The 16,862-nt window shown below is 46.4% G+C and overlaps 1 protein-coding gene across 5 annotated transcripts in view; it reads left to right on the top strand.

The window, feature by feature from the left end:
- The window catches only part of LOC119972233 (vacuolar protein sorting-associated protein 13B-like), a 1,046,946-nt gene that overhangs the window by 496,412 nt on the left and 533,672 nt on the right, over positions 1 to 16,862 (top strand). The gene's annotated exons all lie outside the window — the stretch shown is intronic.

Genomic DNA, 16,862 nt, shown 5'->3' on the forward strand with positions numbered 1-16,862 from the left:
GCATACTTTTTATAAAATTCCACCGGGAACCCGTCCGGCCCCGGCGCCTTACCTGACTGCATTTGTCCAATCCCCCTGACTAGCTCCTCCAACTCTATCGGCGCCCCCAGCCCCTCTACCAGCTCCTCTTGAACCCGTGGGAAACATAGCCTGCTCATGAAGCTCTCCATCCCCCCTCTCCCCATCGGAGGTTCTGACCGGTACAGTTACTCGTAAAAGTCCCTAAAGACCCCATTTACTTCTGTCCCCTTCTGCACTACATTCCCACCCCTATCCGTCACTCCACCAATTTCCCTAGCCGCATCTCGCCTGCGGAGCTGATGCGCCAACATCCTGCTCGCCTTCTCCCCATACTCATATACCGCGCCCTGCGACCTCCTCCACTGTGTCTCCGCCTTTCTGGTGGTCAACAAGTCAAATTTGGCCTGCAAACTACGCCGTTCCCCCAGCAACCCCTCCTCCGGTGCCTCCGCGTATCTCCTGTCCACATCCAGGAGCTCCCCCACCAGTCTCTCCCGCCTTTCCCTATGGGTCCGGATGGAGATCAGCTCCCCCCGGATCACTGCTTTCAGAGCCTTCCAAACCATCCCCACCTGGACCTCCCCCGTGTCGTTGGTATCAAGATACCCCTCAATACTTCCCCGGACCCTCCTACACACCTCCTCATCAGCCAGCATCCCCACATCCAGGCGCCAGAGCGGGCACTGGTCCCGCGCCTCCCCCATCTCCAGATCAACCCAGTGCGGAGCATGGTCTGAAATCGCTATGGCCGAATACTCTGCATCCTGCACCTTCGGGATCAATCCCCTGCTCAGGACGAAAAAATCTATTCGGGAATAGACCCTATGGACATGGGAGAAAAAGGAATACTCCCGCGCTCTCGGCCCCCCAAACCTCCAGGGATCCACCCCTCCCATCTGGTCCATAAACCCCCTCAGCACTTTGGCCGCCGCCGGTCTCCTACCCGTCCTTGAACTGGACCGGTCCAGTGGGGGATCCAGCACTGTGTTAAAGTCTCCCCCCATGATCAGGCCTCCCGCCTCCAGGTCCGGAATGCAGCCCAACAAGCGCCTCATGAAGCCGGCATCATCCCAATTCGGGGCATATACATTAACCAGCACCACCTTCTCTCCCTGCAGCCTACCCTTCACCATAATATATCTGCCCTCCTTGTCCGACACCACCTCAGCCGCCTCGAACGCCACCCTCTTCCCCACCAGAATTGCCACCCCCCGGTTCTTCGCGTCCAATCCTGTGTGAAAAACCTGCCCCACCCACCCCTTCCTCAGACGAACCTGGTCCGCCACCTTCAAGTGGGTCTCCTGGAGCATAGCCACGTCCGCCTTCAGCCCCTTCAGATGAGAAAATACCCTAGTTCTCTTAACCGGCCCATTCAGCCCCCTCACGTTCCAGGTAATCAGCCAGATCAGAGGGCAACCTGCCCCTCTCCCCCGCCGGCTAGCCATAGCTTATCGACTGCTCGCCCCAGGCCAGTTCGCCCCGCCTGACCCGTTCCCCATGGCGATAACGCCTCTCCTCTACCCCCCCCGGCCCACACCAGCTCCTTCCTGGCCATTCCAGCAGCAACCCGGTATCCCCCCCCCCCCCCCCCACCACCACCCCAGGCTAGGATCCCTCCTAGCCGCGACGCACCCTCCATGGTACTTCCGTGAGTCAGCTGACTTCTGCGACCCGGCAGCTCCCGCCAAAACCCATCGCGGGAAACCAGAGGAAAGCCCGCGCTTTCACACTGCCACACCTCACCCTTCTGACGCAGCTCCTCAAAATCCAGTTTCACCCCAACCCCCAGCCCCGTACAGAAGAGAACATATAAAGCACATACTCCCAACGTTCCCCACATACCCCACACCCATACCCAACAGACAAACCCACCCGGAAACAGAGCAAAAAGAAAACCAGCATAGAAATAACACCTGTCAAAATTGAAGAACAGCAACAGCGAAAACAGCAACGGCCATAGTGTCCCCAGACCCTAATTCGAGTCCAGCTTCTCCGCCTGTACAAAGGCCCACGCCTCCTCTGGGGACTCAAAGTAGTGGTGCCGGTCCTTATATGTCACCCACAGACGCGCAGGCTGCAGCATTCCAAATCTGACCTGCTTGGCATGAAGCACCGCCTTCGTCCGGTTGAACCCGGCCCGCCGCTTTGCCACCTCCGCACTCCAGTCCTGGTAGATTCGCACCACCGAATTCTCCCACTTGCTGCTCCTCTCTTTCTTGGCCCAGCGCAGCACACACTCCCGGTCACTAAATCGATGGAACCGCACCAGCACCGCCCGCGGGGGTTCTTTTGCCTTAGGCCTCCTGGCCAGCACTCTGTGAGCTCCCTCAAGCTCCAGGGGCAAATGGAAGGACCCCGCTCCCATCAACGAGCTCAACATCGTGGTCACGTACGACGGGAGATCCGACCCCTCCAGCCCCTCCGCCAGGCCCAGGATCCTCAAATTCTTTCGCCTCGTGCGAACGTCCAGCTCCTCCAAGCGGTCTTGCCACTTTTTGTGAAGTGCCTCGTGCAACTCCACTTTCCCCACGAGGACCACGGACTCCTCCTCCCGCTCAGCGGCCTGCTGCTGCAACTCCCGAATAGACACTTCCTGGACCGCCTGTGTCCCAAGCAGCTTGTTTGTAGTTGCATTCAGGGAGTCCAGCAACTCAGCCTTCAGCTCCGCAAAACAGCGCAGAAGAGAGGCTTTCTGCTCCTGCGCCCACTTCCACCAGTCCTCGGGTGTTCCGCCGGCCGCCATTTTGTCTTTCTTCCCCTGCTTTTCTTGGGGAGCTGCTGCAGCTTTTTCCTTTGCCCCACTCCGGGTGAGCACCATAAATTATGGGGAATGCTCCTCTAGACACCTTCCCCCACTGGGATTCGTCGGGACAGCGTCGACTGCTGCTAGAATTCAGCTTTCATAAAGGCCCTCAAGTCAGCTTGAGAAATCTGAGCTGGCCCTTCCCCCGCCTGCCTGCTTGTAGAGGCTTTTTTCTGCTGCTGCTTCAGCCCAATCTTGGCCTTTTTCTGAGGGTCTGATAACCAAGAAACATACTATTCCTGGGGGAAAGAACTCCATGAACATTCACCTACGCCTTTTCATCGAAATTCCAACCCATGCCGCCCAAAAAAGAGCTCTTTTCTGTAACCTTGGGCAGGAGCTGCCTCTGTGTGCTCACTCACTCCATGCTGCACACCGGAATTCCCCCTGGAGGGGAACTTTCAAGTGGTAGTGCTGCTAATTGTCTACGGCCCCTGTCCTAAGATGGCCGAGGTTGCAGGTTTTCAGGGTGCAGTGGATTTTGTTTGTGCACACTGTTGCCATTGTGCATTGGTGGTGGAGGGAGTGAATGTTTCAATAAGTGGGTGGGGTGCCAATCAAGTGGGCTGCTTTGCCCCGGATGGCGTTGAGTTCCTTGAATGTTGTTGGAGCTTCACTCATCCAGACAAGTGGTAAATATTCCATCACACTCTTGATTTGTGTAGGCTTTGGGAGGTCAGCGGGTGAGTTACTTGCTGCAGAATTCCCAGCTTATAAATTACTCTTGTTGCCACAATATTTATGTGGCTAGTCTAGATCAGTTTCTGATCAATGGTAACCCCTAGGATGTTGATGGTGGGTAGTTTCAGCGATGGGAATGCCACTGAATTTTCAGGAGCGATGGTTAGGTTGTCTCTTGTTGGAAATGTTGGTTGCCCGGCTCATGTGTGTCATTGTAGGTTAGATGGCCTTTAGATTTTTTCCATGTCGGTGCAACATCGAGGGCCGAAGGGCCTGTACTGCGCTGTATCGTTCTATGTTCTATGTTCTATTGATATTATTTACCACTTATCAGCTAAAGCCTGCATGTGGTCCATTTCTGTCATATGTATACAGATTGCATTGATTTCTGAGGAATTCTTCCACTTCATGTGGTAGTGTGGCATATTTGGAAATTGCACATCCATTGTTTCTGGCTTCCTGTCCATTAATTTTAATAGACACAGTTATTCTTAATCCTTTAAGGCTGTTCTGACTGGCCTGTTCAGTGAAGAGTCAATGTTTGTAAAGGAAATCTTTGAGCAGAATTTGAAAACCACTTTGATTCTGTACCGTGTTTCCAAAAAACATCATCCTTATCGGAGAGTGACCTTGATTCATGACGTTTCGATTCATAATCTCTCATACTCTTTAAAGGTACGTGGCTAATCTGGCTGCTTCCCAAGTTTCAAGGACATCTTATTTACTTTATACATATTGGTAACAATTCAAAATAGCAGTAATTTTTATGTCAAGCTGGAATTAACATTGTAAATTCCCTATCAAATGTGTGAGTTTTATAATGTCTTTAGCAAACAGCCAACACAATGATTAATATCTCCCCGTAAAAGTCATTTGCTCTCTTCTTGACCCCACACAGCTTTTACAGCACAGGTGGAAAAGGGTGATTGACCAACACTTTAGCGAGCCCCCCAAGTAAGTGGGAAAGAAGAAGAAGGCATTGTCTTCTGTCTTTCCAAGGCTTAGCATGTCTGCAGGTATCTGAGCACACAACAAAAATTAACCCTGGCCTGATCACGATGTCCGAGATCTTTGAGAATGTGTCAGGACCCTTGATTGGTTGTAATTTCCTTTGTCTGAGAGCTTTGTGGCCAGCGGTGTCCAGTTATGGGATAATATTGGGCTTCATGTGAATTTCTGTCGTTCAGCCAGCAGCAGAGAACTTTATGCTTTCAGATTTTGCCAGAAAAAACAGTTTTCAAATGGTGACCCGTTCTCCATAAGACATGAGCTTGTGTTGTGCAGGTTGTGTTTGAAGATGTGGCGAGTGTGGTTGTTACTCTTTTGGATACTTGAACAAATGGAGAAAAGTATGTTTCACACATGCTGTTCATTATCTATCTCCTTTAAATAAGATCACATTGGTTTGGATACTGATTCTCAGTCTAGCACAGGGGATTATTGGAGGCAGATCATGGTGGCACATTCCAGTATCGAGTGTACCCAGTAACATTTCTATGCATTTTGTTACCATGTACCTAGATAGTTAACAGTGTGTCCAACAGGTTGGTGTGGTCTTTAGTGTGTGGGTGAAGAATGTTTGCATGCTGGTTTGCTTCTTATTTGGGATGGTTAATGGCCTAACCTGCTCACATCCTGTGAAAGAGTAAAAGACAATTCAGCCTACGCCACTGGCTAGCAGCAGTGCAATCTCTCCCTGTCAATACATAACCTCTCCATCAGCAAGTCCTTAGCTGTGCCTCCCTGTGGCAACATTTGGAAACTGGATCCATTGCGACCCCAGGCTAAAGCATTAGAGGAACTTTGGGGATTTGCTCCCAGATATGCAGTGTGCAGGCCCACCAGCGTGGGGATATTTGGGGAAATAATATTAATTTATTAAAAAGCAATTGGAGCTAACATTCCTAAAGTAAATAGCACATACTAGTTAAATACTTACATAGCCAGTCACAAATAAATCTTGCACACGCTAAGGGCCCATTTCAGAAGAATTCTCCAATAATGCCTTGGGAACCAATTATTTACTGTTGTAGGGACAGGGGTTAAGGCAAAACAGATCAAGTATAGTCTCTGGGAGATAACAAATAGTATCTAGCTCGGAGGAGAGAAAAAACCTGTTTGGGAGAAGTAATACAAATGCGTATGTGGACAAGATTGGAATTTAAACAATGTTCTGTGTACGTGACCAACAATGTATGAATAAAATGAGCACTTAGGATTTGGCAGTGTGCTGTGTTCATGGACTCTAAGACAGTGCTCCCCCTGCATGCTTGAATAAACAATTGTGACCTGCACCTGAGTCTCCTGTGATCAGCTTGTAAAGGTCTACCACAACAGGGTCACACCCTAATGCTCATGAATCAAACTTCCAGCTATGGATGAATAGCTCCACTGCGTTGTTAATACATCAGGAGAGTTGAAGGCTTAGGGAGAAAACACTAACAAAAAATCTGGTTTGGAACCCAAAGGCAGACGGATGTCCAAATATGTCATCTTGCCGGCAACTCCTGAAACCAAGCCATTGCCAAACGTTGTGCTTATAATTCTTTTGGAATCAACTGGGGGTGGTTGGGAGGGGGCCCTGTGTGTTTGGGCAACCCAGGGTCTCCATAAATCTTTAACAAGCTTGTGAGTTGGTGCGTACACTCCAGTTATGTTGCCAAACTTTCACATAACATGGGCGAAAGCAGTTATAGTGATGACCCTGACTCGATTGGCATAGAGAACAGGTGCTATGGGCTGTTTTCGACAGTGGGAGGAACCATCGTTTCCAATTGGTCAGCCACCGCCCAGCTCCTGACTAGTAAGGTGCCCACCAAGGTTTATCTGCTTCAATAGTTGTTGCCACTTCGAGGCTTTGCTGAACAAGTGGAGAGAATCCATTGCACCAGGCAAACAAAGAAAAAGATTGGCAAGCTGGCAGGTCACGTGCACGGGATTGACAGCTAACTCATAACTGGTCGATGGTGCACGAAAGACAGCTGTGGCCGCCATGGAACTTCTTAGCTTCCTTACAAGAGACCAAGCTTGTCTAGAGTGGATCACTGAAAGAAAAATATTACACATTCATCTGACGCAGAAGGGTTCAGAAGAAATATGTGAACAAGGTGTTGGCTTTGCAGTAATAAACTCTTTACTCCCAATGATAGAACCCCCCACAAATCGTTCTAAACGTGTTCTCTCCATCCCCATCTCAAATCAAACCGACTCAGTTATCTCATGAATATCTATGCTCCAGCTCTGTGATCCACTGCAGAGGTGAAAGACTAGTTCGATGTGCAGCTTGACACCACGAGCAGCAGAATTCAATAGTCAGAACATCTTTATCCACTGGGAGGATTTCAATGCAAGAATGGGATCATACCATAAGGCATGATTCCTGCCTTGGATATCATGGCTTGGGAAAGATGAATGAGAACAGACAAGAGTCTGCTTGTGCTGCCATTACCGTTGTCCCACCTTTCAGAACAAACCATGCCATAAGGTTTCCTGGAGACATCAAGATAGGGCATTGGTGCCAGTTGGAACTGATCATCCCTACATGTCACTCTGAAGAGCATTCTCAACACACACTGCTACTACAGTTCTTGACTGTGATACAGACCACTCCCTGTGCTGTGCACCAGAGTTAGGATGCAACCATCGACGTTTTTCAGTCAAAGCAGAAATGTCATCTTTGTATCAGCATCAGCCATGCTGCCTACCCAGATACAACCAAGAAGTCAAATGGAACATACGTCGAGACAGCATCTACAATACTGCACTCTCAACATATGTGAAGCAAGAGAGTAAAAGTGCTGACACTTTTGAGCCAAGCAGTTCACTTTTAATCTTTCTTAGTGTCGCAAGTAGGCTTACATTAACACCTGCAATGAAGTCACTGTGAAAATCCCCTAGTTGCCACACGTATGGCGCCTGTTTGGGTACACTGAGGGAGAATTCAGAATGTCCAATTCACCTAACAGCACGTCTTTCGGGACTTGTGGGAGGAAACCCACACAGACACGGGAAGAACGTGCAGACTCCGCACAGACAGTGACCCAAGCCAGGAATCGAACCTGGGTCCCTGGTGCTGTGAAGCATCAATGCTAACCACTACTACCGTTCAGCCCAGAGAGATCTGAACGAGAAGACACATAATGCAGTAAGAGATACTCAAAGTAAACGTCTACAGACTGTGAGGTGGTGCGCCAATGACTACTTTTACAACGTTGTCAGAATATCCAGCTGTCCTTCGATGCAGGGAATGCTACGGGCATTTATGATGGAATCAAAAAGTCAACGGTCCATCAACAAAGAAGAAAACTCCATTGAAAACAAAGGCAGTAATTACCAACTGCAGTAACAGTTGGAGAGATGAGTCGAACACTACCTTGAGTTCTACTTTTGGGAGAATACTGCTGTGTGGAGAAAGCTCCAGACACCATAGGAAACCATGCCTTTCATGGCAGAGTTAGATATTGAACCCACAGCTATTGACTCGCTTGCCAATGGCAAATTTCCTACTGCCTGAACTTATTAGGAGTGGGAAACTAGCATTTCTACAGCCTCCTCATGGACTTCATTGTCTCTGCTGGAGAGAGGGAGCAGTGTCCAGGATGTGTGTGATGCAAAGATTGTGACCTTGTACAAGGCCGGTCTCTATTGCAACAAATTCTGGAACATCACCCATTCTGGGCATCGAGGGAAAAGTGTTTGCCTGTGTTGTCCATGTCAAACAGCAGATCCGATGGAGAAATTAAAATGTCACTGATTAAAATAACTTTATTTTCCCTACATTAGCCTAATTATAGCCATTCTGATTCCTGTCACATTTCAGTGAGGTAATAATGAAGTAATGGCACTCTCCAACTCTTCATCGTGGAGCTTGATACTTTGCATGAGTATTTGAATGGTTGCGATTGAAAACACTTCCATATGCCTCTACTTTACAGCATGGGTTTGCAATTGATGGCTGATGATAGATTCCATTACATCCTTGTTGTATGATTGTGTTTGTCATAAAGTATGACCATCTTGTGATTATCAGTACAGTATTATCAACACTGTTTATTAATCTACCAACTACCAAGATTTCAAAAGTTTGAAAGTGAAAACTGTGTCGTAAGCAGGACACTCCGACTGAATTTTGCAAAATATTAAGTTATATTCTTGGCTCTCCTGTAAAAATAAAAGACTTCCACGGAACTAGGAAAGAAAGAATGTTTGAAAGTGAGACTGCTTTAATGTTAATATTTTACTTTTATTTGGGCATTTAGGTTTAATTTTGATGGACAAATTAGGCAAAATTAATAGTATGGACCAAAATAGTTATGTTCTTTTTACTTGCTTGAATTGTTGCCTCTAAACTATCTGGCATCATGCCTTCTGATCTTTTCACCCATTTGTTCACTGCTGCGACACTGATTATTATTGATTAGAAAATGCTAAGTACGGTTTTTGGATGGGGGTTTCAATTTCTTTCTAAATGGCTTATTATGGCATTCTAACATTTCTTTGAAAGCAATCTGTCCAAAAGCATCTTCCATGTGTTTTCCCAACATCCATCCTCTTCCCAGAGGGAAGATTATTCACATTCACAAAAATACTGGTCCGATAAAGGATGTCGACTGGCTCAGTCAACATAATGAAGACGTGTTCTTTAATTTCTGGCACCATAACAACAATGCACTTTCTTAGATGGAGCTCCAACAAGCGCGGTTTTCAATAACGTGCAACTCGTCGCAGCTGTGGTCCCTTTTTAGTTCGTTTAGGATCGGCTGGAGTAATTGTTTGATTAATAATGTCTTTTTGAAAAGGCATCAAAGATAATGGGGGCTTTTGTCTTGATAAATAAGCTGGGAAAGGAAAAGATTTTACTGTTTGAAGTTTGAATCACTTGCCTTCTTTCGGGCCTGGGTCACTGATTGAATGAAGATAAAATGCAGGACATTCTGTCCCTGAGTAGTTGCAACTTTACAAGGAGATGGTATTGGCTTGTTGAATACATCATGAAACGACCGGTAACTGCACAAGTGTTTAATACCTTCCAATTAAGATCTGTAATTTCTGCTTCAGCTTTCATTCTTGTACTGGGGATGTAACTAAAAATGATTGCGGTACCCTGGGACAGCTAATTGCTAAAGCCTCTGTGGAATGTGGCTCGTTGAGCCACTTTGGCAGTGGGCTGGGTAACAATGCACACTTTTTTCCTGGCTGCGCCTGAGCTAAAATTAAGCAGAGCGAGATATTTCCCCCGCTGTGATTTACAGCAGATTTGCCGTGAGTCAACTTTAATATCCACTGTTAATAGCTTGTACTCTCTCGCACAAAGAAGCTAGTATTTCTGTACTGTTTTTGGAACCTTTGGTACAGATCGTGGGTCCTCCAAAAAAAGGAGCTATAAATCGATTTATTGAATTTTAATTGAGCTGCTAAATTGTCATCATTTGGGACGGGCAAATTTTAAATTGAACGCAGGCCTCTGAGAATCTGCCCAGACACCTGTTCAAATTCTTTACTTTTATGAGATTTTTATAGCCTCATTTTCTGCATAGCACTTGTTTTGTTACCTGTGTGGTAGGTAATATGTGCTACTCAAACCTTGGTTAGTGATGAGGCCTTCTGAATCTTGATGAAGAATACTCGAACTCGTCCAGTAGTAACAAAAGGTTTATTGAGTAACTATAACAATAATTGCATGAGTTTACTTTAACTTTGATAATAGTGATAAGGTTACCAAGATCTAACTACGGTAACTATATGTAACTCCACTAGCCATCTGAACTAGTCTGCTATTGCCCTGGTCACAGTGCATCCAAGAGAGGCCCAGAGACCCAATGTGGTTGCCTTTTATACCCCTGTTGGTCCGGCCCTCTAGTGATCATGTGGTGCTACTGATTGCACATTAAGCCCTTGTGTACATGTAGATCACTACAGCTCTCACGAACATACAAGTTAGGAGCTGAAGTACGCCACTTGGCAACAGTCACAATTCTGATTACTTGATTTTATTATTAAAAATTTTTAAAAAAAAATTTAGTCTGCCCAATTCTTTTTTTTCCAATTAAGGGCCAATCCACCTACCCTGAACATCTTTGGGTTGTGGGGGCAAAACCTACGCAGACACGGGGAGGATGTACAAACTCCACACGGACATTGACCCGGGGCTGGGATCGAACCCGGTTCCTAAGCGCCGTGACGCATCAGTGCTAACGACTGTGCCACCGTGCCACCCATTGTTACTAGTTTGTAAGGTTATTTTAAACAACAGTTGTTGTAGTGGCAAATGATTTTTTTTTACAGAACAGTACTACACAAGTTCATGTTGCCTGCCCCATTTATTTCACTCGAAATCTAATGATGGTTGTATGAATGTCCCGGTAAATAAACACTGGGCATTTATGACAGCCATCATACACATTTCAGTGGGGGATTTTAATCTGATTCTCTACATATCCATCCTCCTTTGAACATTATACTCGAGTAAATCCCAATTAGAAGTAGGAAGTAAGTCTTGTATTTATCCTGTGCCTTTCACAATCTTTGGACATCCCAAAACATTTTGGAGCCAATGAACCATTTTTGACATATGATCATCTACGGTCCCGGACCAGATCCCAATATTTAATTTTAGTTTTGTGAGACTTGTGGGGAAAGGATACCTCGCTTTAGGAATGATTTAGTGCAAAATAGAGATATAGGGCGGAATTCTCCTCCCCCACGCCTGGTGGGAGAATCGCCGTGGCGCCGCACGAGTCCCGCCATGCCGCCCCGGCACCCGTACGCGATTCTCCCACCCCTCCCGCACCCCCCCCCCCAAATTAGCGCCGCGAGAATCACGGCTGGCCGCTCGGAGAATCGGCGTTTGCAAAAGGCGAGCGGCGATTCTCCGGCCCGGATGGGCTGAGCGGCCGCCCCGGCACAACAGGTTCCCGCCGGCGCCATCCACACCTGGTCGCTGCCAGCGGGAACTGCGCGGGAATGCTGGGGGGGGGGGGCGTCCTGTTTGGGGGGGGAGAAGGGGGGTTCCTGCACCGGGGGGGCCTCTGATGGGGTCTGGCCCGCAATCGGTGCCCACCGATCGGCGGGCCGGCCTCTCTAAGAGATGACCTCCTTTCCTCCGCCACCCCGCAAGATCCATCCACCATCTTCTTGCGGGGCGGACTCGGGGAGGATGGCAACTGCGCATGGCGCCATTTACGTGGTGCCACTTTTTAAGCGGCGCCAAGGCCCAGCACGCGTAAATGACACAACGGCGCTCCTAGCCCCCCCCGGGGGCGGGAGAATAGGGTGTTGGGAGCGGGCTCCGACGCTGGAGTGAACCACTCCAGTTTTCACTCCGGCATCGGCACTTAGACTCCTGTTGGGAGAATTGCACCCATTGTATATTAAAATAAACATTTTCACTAACACTATTAAAATATGTTTAACATCAACAAGAAAAATAGTTTCCAATTACCCCTTAAACAATGCTAATCAATACAGTGACAACCTAACCCTTAACTACTCTCTTTATTCCCACTCAAAACAACAAAACGATCTCTGCTCCCAATCCACTTTCAAATACAGATGGCACTCAGGAATACCTGCAGATGTCTGGATACTCTACTTCGAGAAGGAAATATCTTTTGCCACTGTTTTGAAGTAAAGACTCGATTCCAGTCAGAATAATGCAGAGACTCTGGCTCTATTTTTTCAGAAGCTGCTTCCCAGCTTGTTTCAGCTCACCTTCGAGCCACACAGTTCTGAACTGCTTGGAAAGAAACTGCTAATCTGTCTACAGACATATCTTTGACTGAACTGCAGTGAGAGGACATGCTTGACTTCTGCTCACATCCCATCTAAAACTCAACTAAACTGCTTTTCTGCAAAATGCCTGGTAATCGTAGCTCCTCCTGTTAATTACATCATCTTACCAAGCTGAAACACAATGTATCTAATTAACTCTATAGGGAACTCCCTTCGTCCAGAAGAAACTCTATGAACCCAAGCTTTTACGATGCCGTAATTGCGCTTCTGGCTCCAAAACATTTCAAACCAAGATTCTTTAAAAACACTACTGCAGCAGTCATACACACACTAACCCAGGCTTTTAAGCCTTACTATACTTATAACACAATATATCTAAAATTTCTACATTCATCACTGTTGTAATATTGGAATTGTGGCAGCCAGTTTTGGCACAGCAAGTTCCCACAAACAGTAATATGAGAATGACCAGGTAATCTGTCCATGTGATGTTGGTTGATGGATAAATATTGGCCACGACACCAGGAAAAGCTTGAAAAGCAGAATTATGCCGATACTGCCCTGCTGCCCTTCAAAATAGTTTCTTGGGATCTTTTACGTCCACTTAAGAGGGCACACAGGACGTCGGTTTAATGTCTCGTCAGAAAAGCGGCCACTCAAACAGTGCTGCACACTCTCGGCATGGTACTGGAGTGTCAGCCTCGATTTTGTGCTCAAGTCTGCGGAGTGGGACATGACCACAGTTATGTCTCGAGGCAAAAGCGCTGACAACTGAACCACAGCTGACAATATAGAATGTTGGTGATGAACAGTAATAGACAAATGGGACATTTTAGCAAAAGGAGAGGGTTCCCGGAGTTAACTGAGCAGCAAAGGCAGCAATCAGTAATGCCTGTTTTCAAATAAAATGGAGTTGCTGGATTTATCACGAGACATAGAAAACCAAAGCACAGAGAAAATAATAAATCTGTCTAATGTCTCCAGCTGCTTTGCAAACTTGTAGTTGAGGTGAAGAATGCTTTGTGGCATTTGACAAACATTTTAATACTGCGGAATCTTTCTCACATTCATTCACTGAAATGGGCCTTGCTGACAGGAGTGGGATTCTGTTTAAATAACATGCTGGATGTCATGGTCAATTGAACACATTTTATGAGGTATATACTTTTAGATATTTATATTTACATATTTTAGTAGTGTTATTTTTACAGTTGGGTTGGTTACAGTTGCTCAGGTCAGTAAAGAATGTAAAAGACTTTGAAAATTCATCCAAAAGGAAGACCCATTATTGTCTAATGCCAATTGATGTAATTTGACACCTTCATTGACTGCATGTCGACTCTAGTCGATATTTCGTGCATTTATATCTGAATTTAAGCCAACCGATTTCCTTTTTGATAGTTTAAACATCCAACTCACAAGAGATTTCTGTGAAGGTGTGCTTGCATGCGTGAAATAGTTGCTCTCGCAACGATTAAAATGCAAAAACGTTTTGAGAGTAGTCGGGGAATGGGAGTCTTTATTCCTTGTTCAACACATTCCGGAACATCCTGCGATGGCACAACCCGGAATTTGCACCCACAATGGCAGCCATTCTGCCGATGCCAAAATATTTCCTGCCAAACTCATTCAGGGCATGTGCCCAAAAGTAAAAATGTGTGTAAATCAGTGTAACCCAGTGGGAAATCAAGGAAAGTGACAATTCATTGCATAGGCGGAATTTAATTGAGTTCTTCCCAAATGCAGGTTTGGAGATGGGGCACATTTAATTGGGTGGGAAGATGCCAGGTGGAGATCCTGCCACCTTCCCGCCTCTGCACATTCCGTCTGGATGGGAAGTCTCATGGACGCCTACCCGCCCCAGTGCCAACTGAGACCCTTAAACGGGCAATTAAAGCTGAGGGGGTTTGGAGGGTATCCTCTTTGTCAGGCATTCAGTGCCTAAGTGCATCAGGAAGGGTGGCAGGAGGAATGAGAGCCTGTCCTTGCCTTCAGTGTTTCTCCCTGCTCTAACCTGACCACAATCCTGCCCCAACTCACCTGTGGCCTGGGTGTGGCCTCGGGACCATTGCTGATCCTGGGACCCTGATGCATGTATTTCCGGCAGGTACTGCCTTCCTCCTGGTCGTGCTGCCTGCAATTAAGAGCTTTCTGTTTTAGTGGTCCTTGATCTAAGGACAGCCTCAATCCTTACCACTTGATTGTCTGACTGTCACTGCCAATGGAGGTGACGTGGGGCTCTTGCCGGCTCTGCAGGTGAGACCTCCGTCACCTGGCTTGAATGTAACCCTATATATTACTACGGTCAGTGCAACTATTAAATTATTGATCCATTTAATGATCACTCGGGCACATTAAGCTCAGCACCTTTTCAGAATTTGCAATCGTGGAAGTTTTTCGGTTTTTACTGTAACGTATGCTGATGCCATTAAAAACTTTCAAATAACCAAAAAACACAGCACAGGTCTCAGTGAGAGTAAACATTTACGAAAGCTCAGAAAATTACTCTATTTCCTGCTGTGGCTGGGTCTTACACTAATTTTAAGCTGGTGTAATGGTCGGGAATTTGCGTGTACTGGTCTTTAACCTCGTGAGGCATCAATCTAATGAGCGAGATACATTTGGGTGGCAGGGATCGATGGGTGATAGTGAAAGATTGAGGGGAATTTGACATATTGTAATTATGTATGCCCAACTTTCAGTGATCTTTTGGTCACCGGCTGCAAGCTTGTGGGTAATTCCTGGCCAGGATGAGTTCTTTGTTTTAGAGAGTTCTCCTTTTGCAGAAGCACTGATTATTTATTGGACGGAAACAATTATGTTCCCAGGGCAAGCCCAGCCTTCCAATGTGCGGAGACAGATCAGAGGATACGCTGTCCATTTAAAAAAAAAAAAAATTCTTTCACGGGATCTGGACGACACTGGCTGGACCAGCATTTATTGCCATCCCTAATTGCCCTTGAGAAGGTAGCGATGAACTACTTTATTCAACCATTGGATGTCCATGCGTTTAGCTGCACCCACGGTGCTGTTGAGACGTGAATTCCAGTACTTTAAGTCAGAATGGGTGTATATCTTGAACGTAAACTTCCAGGTGGTGATGTTCCCATGCATCTGCTACCCTCTCCTAAGTGGCAGAGGTTGCAAGTTCGGAAGGTTCCTTTGAAAGTGGCTTGATGAGTTGCTACACTGCATCTTGTAGATAGTACACATTTAATGCCAATGCAGTGGTAGATGGAATGCCAGTTAACCAAGCTGCTTTGTCCTGGATGGAGTAGATCATCTTGAGTGTTGTTGGAGCTGCACTCATCTAGAGAAGGGGAGAGTATTCCATCACACTCCTGACTTGTACCTTGTAGATGGTGTACAGGCTTTGGGAATGTCATTTAGAACAAAGAATTTACTCGCTGAATAATTCTCAGCCTCTGACCTGCTCTTGTAGCCACAGTACTTATGTGGCTCGTCCAGTTTAGTTTCTGGTCAGTGGTAACCCCAGATTGTTTATTTACTTCCAAGATAAAAGAGGTTTGGGATCTCAAGGGTAATTAATCATTACCTCCACCTGGATACAATGCCCATGTGATTCGTGTTGCCATGCTGGTGAGCTTTGAGATGGGAAGAGTACATTGTGTTAGGTTTTACTAACGTTTCACAGAGACATTGGTTTGCCAGGGTCTGGGAAGGAGAGCGCACGTTGGGACCAAAAGTCTGTATGATGCAACATGATGTGGGTGCATGCTCGCGATCAGTTTAGAAAGACCAAATTTGTGGGAGTTGAAATGAGACTAGATCATTTGCCTCGCTTTCGCCAGAGGGAGAGGTCTCCAGGAAAACTTGCACCATGAGAAACAGTTCTGGGGTGAAAGGCTTCCAGGCTGGCAAGGAAAAGATCAGATGTAGTACTTCGGGAGCTAAGAATTATTCTGGTAGAATTAAATGTCTGCTCAGTGAAACGCATATTTAATATTGGTTTTTGATTTTCTTAAAAGTTTTGTCCTGTGGTTTAAAGTACACGTTGCCGACAAAGATTTGTACATCACAACAGTGTCTCCTCCACCTCTTTCAACATCTCACTATGCTCCTGCACTGTATCCAAAGTCTTTCCCAAAGCCTCCTTTATCCGGACCAAGGCGTCATCCGCTGATTTTTCTTTTGTTGTTCATCATTTCTCTCCCTTGCCTCTCAAAATACTTGCCGAATTGTCTTTCAAATTCGACAGCCTCTGTCAGCTTATCCACTGTAATAGGTGCAGCCCCACCCAACGAACCTGTCTCTGCATCTCCCATTCAGCCGGACTCCACACCTTGCTAATTCCTCAGAAGGACTGCAACTCACACCTTTCTTTTCAATGTTAGGTTTTGCACCTTTTGACATTCTCACCCAGAAGACTTTCAAATTCGGATGAATTTGAACACCAATTACTCCCGGGAACTGGGTGAAAACAACCCAAAACCAAGGACTCTAGCAAGAGCTATCTTTTCTTTTTATCTTTATTTCCTTCCCTCATCACTATCTTTTCCCTCTATTATGTTGTGTGTGTTTGTGTTACAAAAGTGGTGACTGCAGTTTATTGGGCTCATCTGATTGTGTTGCGACTCCAGGCCAAGTAGGGCTGGAATTGATCACA

Source organism: Scyliorhinus canicula, chromosome 10 (assembly GCF_902713615.1).
Source record: "Scyliorhinus canicula chromosome 10, sScyCan1.1, whole genome shotgun sequence".
Lineage (NCBI taxonomy): Eukaryota > Metazoa > Chordata > Chondrichthyes > Carcharhiniformes > Scyliorhinidae > Scyliorhinus > Scyliorhinus canicula.